The sequence below is a fragment of the Phascolarctos cinereus genome, unplaced genomic scaffold (genome assembly GCF_003287225.1).
Source record: "Phascolarctos cinereus isolate Bilbo 61053 unplaced genomic scaffold, phaCin_HiC Scaffold_4;HRSCAF=312, whole genome shotgun sequence".
Lineage (NCBI taxonomy): Eukaryota > Metazoa > Chordata > Mammalia > Diprotodontia > Phascolarctidae > Phascolarctos > Phascolarctos cinereus.
The window spans coordinates 481,988,834-482,005,132 of record NW_027555847.1 but is presented as its reverse complement, the minus strand read 5'-3'; the positions used below and the strand labels follow the sequence as shown (position 1 = coordinate 482,005,132).

Here is a 16,299-nt window from a genome sequence, read left to right as displayed (position 1 = left end):
AAGAATACAACCAGGGGCATCATTAGAAATCCTTCTGGCATTCCATGCCATTCCTTTAGGCCATGCCAAAAAGGAGAAATCCAAGATGGTCTCACAAGAATCTTGGGGCATAGCTTTATCAGGTTCCCACTGAGACTCTCCTAAACACATCTTTTTCTATTGGTAAGGGCTGCTCCATGATCAGGATAGCCCAGGCATTTTTTAAGGAAGTGTAGGAAAGTCTCAGGCGAGTCAGATTCATTTCCTATCTTTGAAGTCACAGGACAGAGATGTCAAACAGCTGGACCAATAGTCTCCCAAGTAGGGACCTCTGTCCCTTTGTAGGTTGTGGCCTTACCCAGAGGAACTAAAGACTGATCAGAAGGGGTGTGTAATCAAGGAATTGGAGGGAGGAAGGTGGGTCACATTCCAAATTCCCTGATCTATGTCATGAGGATTGTTTCAATATAACCACACCTACCCTGATTCCCTGACTGTCCCCAGTTGGCCTCCACGCTTTGCTGTGCAAGTCTTTCTTCTGAACTGAGGATGGGCCCCCTAAGGGCTTTAAGGTTCAAGTGCCACTGGGAAAATTTCACAACCACCCTCTGTCCTTAAGTACCTTGTAGCTGTGACAGTTACCATTAAGTGGGTGGGCTATGTGCTAAAAACAGTGAATTTAAGTAAGAACCCTGCCTGTCTTTTTTTTTTTCATTTTGAGTGGGACAGAGTGAGATACACAGGATGAGCAGGTGTACATGCATTGATTGTAATCTGCAACCTAGATATTAAAACACTAACATTCCCCATAAAACACCATTCTTCCAAACTTCCCTATTACTGTCTAGGGTTCTACCATTCTTCTGATCACTTAGACTTTCATACCGTTGGTGCCTTTTTTCAACTCCTTTCTTTCCCTCATCCAATCAGTCGACAAATTCTGTCAGTCAATCTTCACATCTGTTTGCATCTATTCTATTCTCTACACGACACACACAGCTACCACCAAAATTCAGGCACTCATTACTTATGGCCTTAACTTGCAATAGGCTCCTAGATTGTTTCCCTGTCTCCTGTCTCCCACTCCAATCTATTCATACTTTTGTCAAAGTGATTCCATAATATGCAAGGTAGACCACATCACTCCTTTGCTCAATAAACTCCCTATTGCCTCTAGAATCAATTCATCTTTATCTCTTTTAAATTTATATTTATGTTGAAATTATATTATACACTTAATTATTGGTATATATAATATATATATATGTATATATACATATACACATAAATAAGTAAATCTACTCACAGTTTTTTTTTTAATTTATAAGGGTACATAATAAAAAAAAATGGAGACCACTGAGCTAAGAAATTGGAATTTTACAGATAGGAAAAGAAGTTTACAGTTGTTGGGGTTAAGAGAAAAGGCAGAACCAAGTAGGAAGAAGTACACAAACAATTTCTTGGATAGGAAAAGATTATATCAGAAAAATGTGAAGTTTTTCAGACATAAAATAACACTGCAATTAGAAATAAGTGTTTTGGCTTTTTTTTTCCATTTTAGAAAAAGCACACAATACCATTTTAAAATGCAAGCTAAAAAGGACTGATGGGTTCTATACTCAGCAGCACATTTACACAATTTATTATCCCTCTTTTTTTCGAGGGAAAGTGAAGGAAAAATCTACTAAAGCATATGGAATGAAATGGTTTCAGAATTCAATGTTCACTTAGTATGGGCATTGTTACATATATCATATTTACAATATCATTTTATGAAAGAGTTCAAAAACCAGACACAATATTGAAGGTGGAAAGTTTGCATTCCCTACAGAAATCAAATGATCAAATGAACAGGCATGCTTTGAAAAGGAGAGTAGGGGAAAGGGTATGCACAGTGAATCTTATCAGCATACTCTGATCTCTGGAGTCTGACTGCACCCAACTCTTAGAAAATGTAAATATCCAAACCTTCCACTCATTTCTTATTATAGCTACTTCAAAACATTGAAATGAAAACTCTCATACGTTGCAAGTTATAATAAATTGTCTCTAAAAAGTACTCAAACCACAAAAGTCACAAATAAATTGGTACACAAATTGTTCCTTGAAACTTCTAAATTAAATCAAGAGAAGGAAAATGTGTATATGTGTATGAGAACTACTATAAAATCCTGAACTTCAGAAAGTTACTAATTCAAGGTAAATGTGCCAAAAATAGAAAAACTGCATGTTTCTTTAGGATCCAAAACCTGTATAAAACAATCCTTAAATTCTACCAGTCATGATGATGATTTGGTCTAAAGGAAACAGTTTGAAAGAGAGAGGGACAATCAAATTCATGTAAATCTTGTATTGACCCTATGAAATGACCATTTTCAAGACACCTGATCAAGTATATTAAAAGCAAGAATAATGATGATAATGAAATTAAATGGATGCAACTAGAGACAGACAGAGAGAAACACTCTTTGCCCTATGACTACCCCTAGGTTGGATGTGAAATTCATTTCCTGTCTTTCCTTCCCTCTGTTCTTTGGTATCCTGCCCTTCAGTAACATGGGTTCCTCCACCAGTAATGACATGCCTTAGCCTATGGCCAAAATATTCTTCATTGATTGTTGGAGCCTATTTTTATATCAGAAAACTAAGGTAGTTCTTCAGAGTATATGATTTGCTGCATAGAGTGAAGCAATGCAAAGGCCAACGAGGACCAGAACTCCCAAACCAGAATATGTAATTAAGCAAAATGCTTTTTTAGTTAGTCATTTTATTTATAAATGTATTTTAACTTATTTATATATCACATGCTTCCAAAAAGCAGTTAAGATACACTACCAAAAATGAATGTTAAAAATTGTTAATACATATAATTAGAAAAAATATTAAAATTTCCACTTAAAAAAAGACGCATTACAAAATTAAGACACATAAATGCAGGATAATTAGAAACAAAAACAACCAAGAAGTGTGTAGGGGGAGGAGATTGAAAGGAGAAGAGAAATTAATGGATGAAGCACCTAAAGATGAGTTAGTTACTGCAGCTGAGCACTGAATTTAGCTCTGATCATCCTAGAGGCTAATATAATATTGGGTTATAAAGTTCTCACTGTCTAATAAAAGGTAGTGCTCAAGTTCATCTGAAGTGATGAATATTTTCCTGACACTAAATTTCAGGAGAAATTAATCCCATGGGTCTTTCAGTAAGAGTTATGAAGCACCATAATGGACATTGCCTTCATCTATAATTTTATAAAAGATACAGACATTCTCCAAATGGACATTTCTTATATCAAGACTGTATAAAAGCTGAAGGCATACATTAAATCTGAGTGAGAGATTCTTTTTTTTTTTTATGGAAGCTACCTTTCTGATGTCCTAACTTAAAGTAGATAGAGATCTTAGACAACCTGGGGGAAGAGACGGTTAAGACATATATTTGAAAATGTTTTTCAAATGTCAGCTGTCTCAAGCAAGCTTATGGCAAGTCCTAGACCTCAGCCAATTCATCGTTGAGTTACTTGGTAAGCGTCTAAAGTGCTGATTATTTATGGTATGTGCTTTAGAGATTTCCAAGAGACAGAGCCAACATTCTATAAGAAACACTTAGTACTCTATGTTTCTCACTCAGACAGATTAATACCTCCTTTTCTCATGGTATGACCTGTAGGGACTGGCAATGCAGCATAATGGATAGAGTAGAGTCAGAAAGACTTAGGTTCAAGTCTTCCCTCTGGAAAAACTAATTCTGTGACCATGGGTAAGTTATTTAATCCTGTAGGTCCCCAGGTAACTCTCAAAGACTGTTAGAGACCATTGCCCAACTGCACAGGAGGAAATAGTTCCCTACACTAAAATAAAGCATAGGTCTTCCTCCTCCCTACCTACCTTACTGTACATCAAAGGGAAAACAAAGTAAGGATGTCACTCTTAATGGACAGGACTACATTTTCTCTTGAGAAATAACTTAAGTTTTAATCTACTAATGAATTTAGAAAAGTGCTGATTCAAATCCCAGAGCTCTTTGCCATAAAACATACAAGGGACAGTTTAAGCTTGAAAAAATTGAAGGGCAGGTGTTACAAATCAGTTGCTTGGATCATAAATGAACATCATATGGCCCTGTAGAATGGTTTATTTTTAATAAGACTGCATACTAGTGGGTCCTCCAGGATAAGGTGTACCCCTAAGTAGATGAATTCTTGAAGAATGACTGCCAAATATAATAATGTATGTTTTAATATAATAGATGCTAAGCAGCTCCCTCTCACTATAATTAGCCAATAAGTTTAGCTGCAGGGCTGCTCTTGGTTTTAGATAATAAAACCATGCCATCAGTACAGAGAAGGTGCTTATTTTGTCAGCAAGAGATCATCTCCTGGGACCACTTTCAGCTTTACCTGATTGATCAGGTGATTTAAAGTAGACAAGGCCCAGCTAGAGAAAGCTAAAGAGAAAATGTGGAAAGATAGGGCTAAGTGACTCAAACATAGTCACGTTAACTCATGCAGTCAATCAATCAAACTCATGCAATCATCAATAGAGATTTTTGATTTTTGTAAGCTTCCTGATGGCAGGGCCTGTGTCATCTTTCCTCCTTGTATTCTCACAGACTAGCATGGTATCTGACACAATAACTGGGTTTTTTTTTTTTTTACTAAATTGAAGCCATATCATGGCCAGCAATGCCCCTATATTGGACTTAATTCCTGGCACTGATGAAGAATCCCAAAGCCTCCCATTGGTTTTCCAGTTTTGCATCTGTTTGTATGTTTAAAGGATAAATGAATTATTTAGAAGTAGTCTTCCACTTTGTAAAAGGGAGAATTACAAGAATTTCCAATGCATGGATAAGTTAGGTCCCTTAGCTTGCTTTCTCTCTTCTTTGAGTTACTTCAGTTTTTTATTAGCACTTCCATTAAATAAGAAAAGAGGAACTTAAACCAATTGATTTTGACTATGGGGACTTGCCAGCATTAGTAATAAAAATCCTGAATTGTTTGCATATTTTTCTCAATTATCTGGAACATAAAGACAAAGAGGCCATTCTGTCTATGAATCTATAATCAGATGACAAGCCAACTAAATTCAGGGAAGAAAAAAATGCATAAAATTCAAAACAATGACCATTACCTGAAAAAAAATTTTGTTTTAATTTTTCTAGGTTTCTATGGCTATAAGCAATGTTCAAATGTTGTTCATACAATTGTTTCTAGACTATGTTACAGTGAGTTCTACTTTCTTTGATTTTAAAAATATTTCTTTACATATATTTAAAAATTATCAATGTACTTTAATGTTTTCATAAATATTATGCATGTGTACCTAATTTACATATTTCCTTTTTTTGGGGGGATTTAATCATTAAGTTCACTATAGACTGAAAGTCCATATTGCTACTTGTTTGTACAATGCTTTCCCTTGAACACATTTTGCCACTTCCAACATCATCCAAAGAAGTGCAACCACTCTCACCTTTTCTGATGGGTTCCATTTAATACCCTGTGGGGAAAATAGTTAGTATTTGAGTGCCCCCTAATGAATGTGAAAAAAAAGGTACAGTAGCAGACTTTGCCTCTGGCAAAGGAGCAAAACAAATCACTGAGCTCTGGAAATGGGACTGTGCTTTCATTGGTTTAGGGATTGCCTTGTGACAAACTCCCTTAACCAGTTCAGATCTGCAACTTTTCTATAATTTATAAATTCTATTAGTGACTTGCCTCAGGCACTGAGTAAATTGTCAAAGAACCAGTGTATGTCAGGATTGGGACTAGAACCCAGGTCAAGATGACTCTGAGACCCTCTATTTATCCACTAAGTCAATGGCTACTCTAAATCTTTTTCATACTTTAAAAGAAATTACTAAAATATTTTTTAAATTAACTTTACTTTGAAAATCTTAGCCTTTAGACTCTCATCTTTTCCTTTTTTCCATGTTGCCTCTATACTTCTTTTTTAGTCCAAATCAGGAGTTCTAATCCTGGTATCCAAAGGCACTCAAAGACCAAAGGACAAATTTCAGGTGGTCCATGAACTTGGATGAGAAAAAAAATACATTTTATTTCAATATCATTTGTTTCCTTTCTGACAATACCTATTTTATTTTATGTATTTTTTAAAAAGTTTCTCTGAGAAGCGATTCATAGGTTTCACCAGACTGCCAAAGGAATATGATTCAGTTCTTCCACTTACCACTAAATGATCTTAGGCCAGTTAATTCTCTGGGTCTCATTCCTGCCCAAGAGATCCATGATAGGAAAAAAGGTTAAGAATTCCTGGTCTACATATTATAGCTTTCTAAATGCTAAATGGAATCTTAATATATCTTTTTTAAAAGAGTCATATGAGTGACAAGACCCCTTGAGGTATTTCCAAGTGCTTTTTTCATTTTTGGGGGGGAGGTATCTTAACCTTAAATTAGTAACAAGAACTTCCATTATAATGGACTAAATATTATTATTTTCCTTTTTACATACTTCTTCCAAATTAGATTATATGAAACTAATTGGCACCTACATGGACTAGGCTGTATATTCTTATTGTTATAGCTGAAGTATTTCACAAACCTTTAAATCCACGAATTGTTAAGTCTGTGCACATAATCTATAGAATAAACTGGAAAATTAAGACATGAACCTTAATAAAAAGTTTTCTGAACTTATAATGGCTCAATATTCAGAAAGGATATCTGATTTCCTTGGGAAAACACCTCAAACTTTGAGACATGGTTGAGTTGAATTATCCCTGCAAATGCTTCTGTTTAATGGCATTTCTCATGACAATCATAGAATTATGGCCTATAAAGGGGTCATTTTACAAGTTCATCTCCCCAGCCAGAATGAAAAAGTCAGTCTCACTTCACATAGGATATTTTGTGAGAGCACACCATTTTTGGAGAATTAACAATGTGACTGTTACAGTCTAGTGAGTGAATGTCCATCAATAACACTACCACCAAGTGCTACAGCACTGAAGGATCAATGGACAAGATATCTTTCCATCCTAGCCAAAACACTTAAAATAATAATATGTGGCCCAAAGTAAAAAAAAAAAACTAGATGGAGAATGACTTTCAGGAGGTCTCAGTTACTGGTATCGATTTACCTTTCAGCGTGCACTTGCTGAGCCAAATAAAAACAAACGTACTGCATCTAGGAATTGCCTTGGCAACCCTGATCTAGCTTTAAGAGTGGAATGCAAAAAAGTGAACTGTATTTGTCTTTATCTAACAGTAAAGTTGGGTAATACTTGAGTAATAGTTGGTAGTGATTAAAGAAGCTACTTTCCAATTTCCTAAAGCCCTTGGGGTAGTGGGGATGGAGGGGGCTAACAAATGAAATCTCTCTGAATGGACAACAAAGGCTCTGAAAGGAGGGGGCACTCTCTGTGTGTATTTGTCTGTCTGGCATGAAACTCTAAGTTAAGAGAACATCCTACCATAGCAGCAACCACCTTAAATGTTTACTAGTCAATGTTTGAAGTCAGCAGCACTCTGCCATGGAAAGACAGGAAAGACATTTTCCAGTAGGCTAACAACTAACAGTGACCTCTACTATTACTATGACTTAGAGATTCATTATGACTCACATTGGACTAAAACATTCCTCTCTTTTTTCAGCAGATCTAGGATTAGAAAGGTGTGGCATGGTTTAGACTCACAATAGTCTTTAGGGTTTCAGAGTTAAACATCTGAATGGGAAGTCTTTATTTAGGAAAAGAGTCAGCTCTTTTGACACCATATTTTAAGAAAAATTTGATCAAATTACCATTATCAGTGAGTTATTAAAATTATCAGCAAGTGTCAAGGAATCCTTATTGTATTTAAATATATGATGTTCAGGTCAATAAATGGTTTAGACTAAATTTATTTTTAATATAACAATTATTCTGTTCATTACAATAATTTTTTTTCTTCTTGAACAATGACAATAGATGTGAATAGAGTATAGGAGTTGGAATAAGGAAGCCCTGAGTTGGAATCCTGCCTCAGGCACTCACTACATGTGTATTCTTGGGCAATTCACTTAATTGCTCTGTGACTCAGTTTCCTCACCTATCAAATGGGGATATTAATTGCATTTACCTCACAAGTCTGTTGTGAGGATCAAATAAGTTGGCACATGAAACTCTACATACTTTAATATCCTATGAAAATGCCATCAATGTTTAAAAATCACCTTTGAAGTATGGAACATATTTTAAAGATAAAAGCAGTAAATCAGCACAATGTAAAACAAGAGGACTGGCCTTTTTATTCCTTGTTTCTATTCAACATCATAAAATCACCTTTACTAAACAGACATATATACATACCTACATACCTAGGTAATCCTACAATTCCATGAAAGTCCTCTTCTGATGCCTCCTCATGGCACTGCAGTAACCTTAAGTCCTCAAAGCCTGGGCCAACAAACCACAGGCTCTAATAGCTATTCCTAAACTGAAAAGGCTTCAAATACAATACTGGCAATTAACTATATACCTGTTGTTATGGGTTAAGTCCTGGAACATTTCTTCACATTCTGCTCTTTCTCTCTTAGTGGCCTCATCAGTTATCATGGGTTTAATTACTGTTATCTTTGCAGATGACTCCTAGATTTATATATCCTGCCCTGGTCTTTCTCCTGACAACCAGTATCATATTACCTATTAAACATTGTTGGCCACCAAAACTAACAGAAACCACATGATCATCTCAATAGATGCAGAAAAAGCTTTTGACAAAATACAACATTTATTTCTATTAAAAACACTAGAGAGCATAGGAATAAGTGGAGTCTTCTTTAAAATAATAAATAGCATCTACCTAAAACCTTCAGCAAGCATTACATGTAATAGGGACAAGCTAGAAGCATTTCCAATAAGATCGGGGGTGAAACAAGAATGTCCATTATCACCACTGTTGTTCAATATTGTACTGGAAACATTAGCTTTAGCAATAAGAGAAGAAAAAGAAATCGAAGGTATTAGAATAGGCAAAGAAGACACAAAACCGTCACTCTTTGCAGATGACATGATGACATGCTTAGAGAATCCTAAAGAATCAAGTAAAAAACTACTTGAAAAAATAAACAACTTTAGCAAAGTTGCAGGCTATGAAATAAACCCGCATAAATCATCAGCATTTCCATATATTACCAACAAAGCCCAACAGCAAGAGACAGAAAGAGAAATTCCATTTAAACTTACAGTAGACATTATAAAATATTTAGGAGTCTACCTCCTGAAACAAACTCAGAAACTCTACGAACACAATTATAAAACACTTTTCACACAAATAAGGTCAGATCTAAATAATTGGAAAAACATCAGTTGCTCGTGGGTAGGCCGAGCTAATATAATAAAAATGACAATTCTACCTAAGCTACTTTACTTATTCAGTGCCATACCAATCAAACTACCAAAGAATTATTCTATAGAGTTAGAAAAAATAATACCAAGATTCATTTAGAAGGAAAAAAGGTCCAGAATATCAAGGGAACTAATGAAAAGAAATTCAGGGGAAGGTGTCCTAGCCATTCCAGATTTTAAATTGTATTATAAAGCAGCAATCATCAAAACTTCTTGGTACTGGCTAAGAAATAGAGTAGTGGATCAGTGGAATAGGTTAAATATGCGAGACACAGTAATCAATGACTATAATAATCTATTATTTGATAAACCCAAAGACCCCAGCTTCTAGGATAAGAACCCACTCTTTGACAAAAACTTTGGGGAAAATGGGAAAAGAGTATGGCAGAAACTGGGCATAGATCAAAATCTTACACCATACACCAAAATAAAGTCAAAATGGGTTCATGATTTAGATATAAAGGCTGATACTGTAGGCAAACTGGGAGAGCAAGGAATAATTTACTAGTCAGATTTATGGAGAACAGAAGAATTTATGACCAAACAGGACATAGAGAACATTACAAAAAGCAAAGTGGATAACTTTGATTACATTAAATTGAAGTTTTTGCACAAAGAAAGCCTATGCAACCAAGATTAAAAGGAAAGTAGAAAATTGGGAAAGAATTTTTACAACCAGTGTCTCTGATAAGAGCCTCATTTCTAAAATATATAGAGAGTTAAGTCATATTTATGAAAATACAAGTTATTCCCCAATTGATAAATGGTCAAAGGAAATGAACAGGCAGTTCTCAGACAAAGAAATTAAAGCCATCTATAGTCATATGAAAAAATGGTCTAAATCACTATTGATTAGAGAAATGCAAATCAAAACAATCTGAGGTACCACATCACACCTATCAGATTGGCCAACAAGACAAAATAAGGAAAATGATAAATTTTGGAGAAGATGTGGGAAAATTGGAACACTGATGCATTGCTGGTGGAGTTATGAAATGATCCAACCACTTTAGAGAACAATTTGGAACTATGCCTAAAGAGCTATAAGAATATGCTACCCTTTGATCCAGCAATAGCACTTCTAGGGCTATATCCCAAAGAGATCATACAAATGGGAAAAAGATCTAGCAGCTCTTTTTGCGGTGGCAAAGAATTGGAAATTGAGAGGATGCCCATCAATTGGGGAATGGCTGAACAAGTTGTGGTATATGAATGTAATGGAATGCTATTGTGCTATAAGAAATGATGAACAGGCTGACTTCAGAAAAACCTGGAAAGACTTGTATGGTCTGATGCTGAGTGAAGTGAGCAGAACCAGGAGAATGTTGTACACAGTATCAGCCACATTGTGCGATAACTAATATTGATAAACTTAACCTTCCCAGCAATACAAGGATCTAAGACATTTCCAAAGGCCTCATGATAGAAAATGCTATCCACATCCAAAGAAAGAACTGTGGAGTTTGAATACAGATCGAAGCATACTATTTGCTATTTTTTTCTTCTCTTGAGTTTTTGTTTCATCTTTCTGGTGGTTCCTCCAAATGGTTTAATGTAGTGATGTTACATTATCACTAATGTGAAAATGTTTAATAGGAATGTATACATATAGGCTGTATCAGACTGTGCGCTGTCTTGGGGACGACGGTGGGGAGGGACGGGGAGAAAAATTTTAAACTCAAAAGCATGTGGAAGTGATTGTTGATAAATCAAAATAAATTAATTAAAAAAAACACTGTTGGCCAAACAGATATTTTCTAAGCACCTCAAACTCACTAAGTCCACAAGAACTCATTATCATTGCCCCTAAACCTTCCTTTCTTTTAACTTCCTTGTTTCAAGAAGGTTAACATCATCTTCCAAGTTACCCAGTTTTGCAACCTCAGTCATCCTTGATTTCTCATCTTCCCTCCACCACCATCCCCACCTCCATTTAGTTGCTAAATCTTGTTGATTCTGCCACCATATCTCTCACATTTTTCTCCTTTTTTCCCACTCACATGGCCACAACACCAATTCAGAACTTCATGACTTCTTGCCTGGACTATTGCAACAGACGAATTGATCTCCCCCTCCTCCATCCATTCTTCACATAATTGCCCAAGTGATACACACACACACACACATACACACACACACACACACACACACATATATTTTAAAGAATCTAACAGTGTCTAATCAAGAAATTTGTCTCATCAAGATGGAATGGATAAATTATCTGGTAACATCAATGACATCAATTTCATTTGAAAGAATAAATGTAAAGTTCAAATCCCATATACCATTAAAGAATAAAAACTTGGTACAAAATAATCTTCATACAAAGTACTTCTCTGGGTCTATGTCTAAAAGCCATTCATCAAAATGAGACATCACAAATGGAGGAATGCCAATTTTAAAAAAATTGCGCTAAAATGTATTTTTTATAGAAAATAGATTACCAAGAATAAACAAATATACACTCTGAGGAAGTCAGCTTGCAAAGAAAGTGATACTAACTTTGTGCACAGGGCAAAGTATGTCACTCTCCTGTTTAATATACTCCAGCAGGTTTTATTGCTTTGGGTATAAACGCAATTTTCCCTGTTTGGCATTTTATGTCTTTCACAACATGACTCCGCTTTTCCTTTTTCCAGCTAACTTTTCAAAGCCTCTTCAGCACATAGATTGCAGGTGATGAATTTGTTGGCCACATCAGCTCTTGAAGACCATCTATAAAGCAGATTGGTGTGAATCTGAGTCACTGGAAGGAAGACACCAAACCACAAAATCATAGAACCTACAGTATGAAGAAGTAAATCTGTGTATGCTTCTGGAAAAGATACTAACACCACCCACCTTCTCCTTACCCTTATTCTCATATAAGTAAGGTTAGGTTTTTCCTTCCATCTGAGATACTTAATTGGCTCAGATTTAATTAAAGACTCAGTCCATTTACATCATTTCCTGGTCCCCTTAGTATGAAACAGCCTCAGGATCTCCAGATTTTCCCTCCAGGTATGCTCAAAGCCCATCTTTGTTGAACATCCTCCCGTTTTAGCTAAGTAAATCTCCTTTTGTTATCTCTTGAATGAAGATGGAGTATCTTTCCGGTACTGAACATAAACTTCCTGGGGACCGGCCCAAGTCAAGCCTAAATACCACTGTAACCCCCTCTCCCCATCCCTACGCCCCCCACCACCACTAGCCCACCAAAGAGCAAGTACAGATGTTCTCTATTTGTCTTTGGAGGACTGAGTAGAAACTTTAGCAAGTACAGATACTCTGTGCCTGCTTCTAACCCTATATTGCTGGGTTGAGTCTTCCCAGTTAGTTACTGAGCCAGAAAAACATGATACAGGGTTACATGCTTGGTAGAAGAGTTGACTTCTAGCTGGAAAGTTTCTTGGAGGCAGCTTTTGAGAAGACAATATGTGGCTCCAATGGAGGGTCCACTCCTATCCCTATCTCTTTCCCTTTCCTTCCCATGGCAAGCTGGGGTATCTGCTCCCCATGCAGAGTATAGACTCAACTAACCAGGTGTGTACCTGAGGTCCCTGCCTACCCTGTCTCTCCTACTGTGTTTCCTTTTCTCTAGAAACAACCTTGTGAACACCAAAAGGTCCTTGGAGGTCTTCAAGTGACAGCAACAGGGGCAGCATCAACCAAAGGTTTGAAGTTTTCAAAAAAAAGAAAAAGATCAGCACTGAAAAGCAAAGTGCCTGGGGGAATGATTCCACTTGATGTTTCCCTGGACTGTACTCAGTGGAGGTCAAATAAATTGTCTGATCAGTAACATTCTATGAATTGCTTATGTCCCAACTGGGTCTGAATATCAGCATTCCAATTGACTACACTAGTAAAGATAAGTTACTGGATTATGTTCTAATCATTCTATGATCTCTAATATTTAGCATGTTTCAGAGAGGGGGAAATAAACTACTATTCTATACCTAATTTATGTTTATATGATGTGTACCTTTAAAAAAAAAACTTTCATGGGCAGCTAGGTGGAGCAGTGGATAGAACATGGCCCTGAAGTCAGGAGGACTTGAGTTCAAATTAGGTCTCAGACCAGATACTGGATACCTACTAGCTGTGTGACCCTGGGTAAGTCACTTAACCCCAATTGCCTTGCAAAAAATGAAGAAAAAAAAAACTTCCCTTTTCTGGACAGCCCTTAAAGTACTTTGAGTCCACAACCACTTCTATACTTAGGACTCTTTTTTAGTAACAGCTTTCTGGAGTGATAGCGAAGAGCCAATGAATATGAGAACTAGGTACCTTACTTCCCCTTTGAGAAGTCAGGCAATCCCAGAGCAATTAATCAGATCAAACACAGATGGCTGGCGAAGAGCAGGGGTGGCACAGGTTGCCAACCCCTGTGGTGTCAGTCAAGTAGTGCCTAGACAGCCATTGTACTGGATTACTAAATATACCTATCTGTGTCTAATGGTAGCCATCTCTAAGGTTTGGGGGGAGGAATGGGACAGAAGGGAAGGAAAAAAACAGGAAAAAAAGAAATTTATATGGCAATTTTGCAGTGTATTTGAAAGGAATAGCAAGTTGTGCATAGTCTATTTGCAGTTTCATGTGCAATCATCTTTTTATTGTATTATGTTACGGAAATACTTATTTTATTCCATGGATTAAAAATAAAATAAATTTAAAAATAATAATGTCAGTTACATGGAATGCTTTTAAAGAAACATACTTAACCATCCTAGAGGCTATACTCCTTCTGAAAAAGAGAAAAATGATGGAGTTATGCACTTATCTAGAAACGTTTAGATAAAAATGCTTAAAAGAAAATGGGAAAAGAGATAATCTCTGATTTTCTTTCTGCTTTATGATTCCATGATACATGTCATACACATTAAAAATGCAATAAAATGTAAAGCAGCATATTCTGAGATATACGGTATATATACATATATGTATATATGCATGTATGTATTTATAATGTATGTATGGGTATGTCTATACATATATGCATATATCACAGAGGAATGCTTATCAGTACTACAGGGAAAGAAAAATTTGAGCTTTCATTCAATTTTTTTTTAAATGAAAAGAGATAGAAAAAAATTCCTAAGAATTCAAACTTTACCTAAATGGAATTTGTTGCCTTTTCAAATATTGAGTCCCTAATTAATTAAGATTAAAGAGTCTGAATGATATGGGGAATGATGTAGAAGGGATTCATCTTTCAGATGTGGACTGAACTGAAGGACTTTTGGGTTTCCTTTGACCAACACTGAGATTTAATGAGTGTATCTAGAAGAGCTTTACAGTGTGAGGAGTACATCAGAAAAGTCCCAGAGTTCATAGTGAGAAGAAGAGAAAAGCAGTCAGGAAAACACATGCAGCCGAAGGAAAAAAAAGTAACTCGGAGATGTAAGAAAAGCAGAGAAGTAAGGAGTGAATTGATCTTGAAACCAAGAGTGAGGAACATGGCTTTGATGATACAACCCCTCCAACTTCTAAGAAGGAAGATAATGTTGGAAAAGAAGCAAGCATGAAAGGCCTCTAGTAGAGGTGTTTTCTATAGACTACTAGGGAATCCAGTGAAGGAACAACTAAAATAATCCTGGATGGAGATGGCTGTCTGGGACTTTGATTTTGCTTTCAGAGATCAAAATTTGAGGGAGAATATACAGGCTTGTATCTAGTGGCTAAGGGTGTGTGTGTGGACAGTGAATAGAGATGTAATAATTATAATTCACATTGATACGTGCTTAAAGGTTTGCAGAGTATTTTTCTAACCATACTGTGAGGTACATTGTGCATATTATTGATGAGAAAACTAAGGCTTAAGGAAGCTAAGTGTCTTGTCCACAGTCCCATAGTGTTGAGGTCAGGATTCAAACACAGGCTTTGTCTGCCCAACTTTTTGCATTCACATACACACACACACACACACACACACACACACACACACACACACACACACACACCCCACACACTACCACCCCTCTCATACACAATATGCTGCCAACTTAGGGAAGGTTATGTTTAAGGCAAATTAAACAGTACAAATCCATTCCCAATATTTCTAAAATGAACCTCAAGGGCAGCTGGGGGTATATGCAGAAGCACTGAAGACTCATCCTACTTCCTTGCCTCGGTAACAATGGAGGGGGAGGTTATGGGATGATTATATGTACAAGAACTCTGGGTCTTCTTTAGGATTAGCTGAACCAGGCTCTCTCCTCTTCAATAGCTGAGAGGCCAACCTGAACCACTACCCAGCTGCCAGGAGGACAGAAGGGTTAGAGCAATTGCCTCCATTTTCTGTGGAGAATGACTCAGAGTATACAATGAAATGGTACAGCAGTATAAGACTGTTTCCTGAAGGGAAGAGAAAGAATGTGGCATCTGTCAGTAAATTGAGCTGTATGACTTTAGGTAAAGATCCATAGCTTTGTCTCCTCCAAATTCACCCTAAATGACTAACAAGATAACCTATCTGAAATACCCTGAATAAGAGAGGAGTCTGGTTGCAATGAGGTTTAGTGAACTGCAAGCTGTCATCACATAGAGGAAGACCTAGGTCCAAGAGACTTCTGGCACTGTGGCTCTGGGACAGTCAATCTCGTAATGCTCTTTTTGTTATGTTGATGTTGTTATCTTGTCTGTTAGTCATGATTCTCAGTGTTAGTCTGATTCTCTGTGAACCCATTTGGGCTGGGTTTTTTGTTTGTTTGTTTTTTGGAGTTTTGTTGGCAAAAATATTGGGGTCATTTGCCATTTCCTTCTCCAATTCATGTTGCAGATGAGGAAACCGAGGCAAACAAGGTTAAGTGACTTGTCCAAGGTTACACAGCTGATCCAGATTTGAACTCAGGGCTCCTGATTCCAGGGCGGGCACTCTAACAACTGCACCACCTAGCATTCCACCTCAGTGCCCTTACGTGATTCTCAAAGATTATAAATTTATAAAGAATAGTTTTCAATCTGCACTGGTAAAGGGACTTTTCAAACCAGAAA

At 36.6% G+C, this 16,299-nt stretch overlaps 1 protein-coding gene across 1 annotated transcript in view; it reads right to left on the bottom strand.

The window, feature by feature from the left end:
• Nucleotides 1-16,299, bottom strand: part of PXDNL (peroxidasin like) — a 510,805-nt gene that overhangs the window by 177,920 nt on the left and 316,586 nt on the right.